Raw genomic sequence first — 599 nt, 5'->3', positions numbered from 1 at the left:
CTGCCATAAAAACAATGGCTCAATTCACCACTTTTATAAGTCTACAATACTTCTCCTGTAGACGTGAACCCAAACAATTTAAGTATAAGACACTGCGAACCTGATACTGCCTACCAGTAAACAACCAGTTCCATACTTAATAGGCACGTTGCTGAACATAACTTTAAAAATCCAAACCAAATTAATATATATCACATAATTTGTCTCATGTGTTTCCTACTACAAAACACATTGCCTGATTAGTATCGGATCCATAGCTCTTCATAAGTTTGAACTATTAAACTTAAATTACTAAATTATGTATACAGTATGGACATCCAATGAAATAGAATACAGAGCTGGCTATATACCAGTATTCACTATCAAAGACAGACCAATATAAACAGAAGATGATTATGTGCATATGTGTGTGTGTGTGTGTGTGTGTGTGTGTGTGTGTGTGTGTGTGTGTGTGTGTGTGTGTGTGTGTGTGTGTGTGTGTGTGTGTGTGTGTGTGTGTGTGTGTGTGTGTGTGAGGGGCTCGTGTGTGTCCTGTGTGTGTTGAGTGTTTGCGTGTACGTGTTTGCGTATGTGTGTTTGCCTTTGAGTGTTTGCGTGTG

This window comes from Penaeus chinensis, chromosome 40, assembly GCF_019202785.1.
Source record: "Penaeus chinensis breed Huanghai No. 1 chromosome 40, ASM1920278v2, whole genome shotgun sequence".
Taxonomy (NCBI): Eukaryota; Metazoa; Arthropoda; class Malacostraca; order Decapoda; family Penaeidae; genus Penaeus; species Penaeus chinensis.
The sequence above is the reverse complement of the archived record's forward strand: the minus strand, read 5'-3'. Positions refer to the sequence as shown.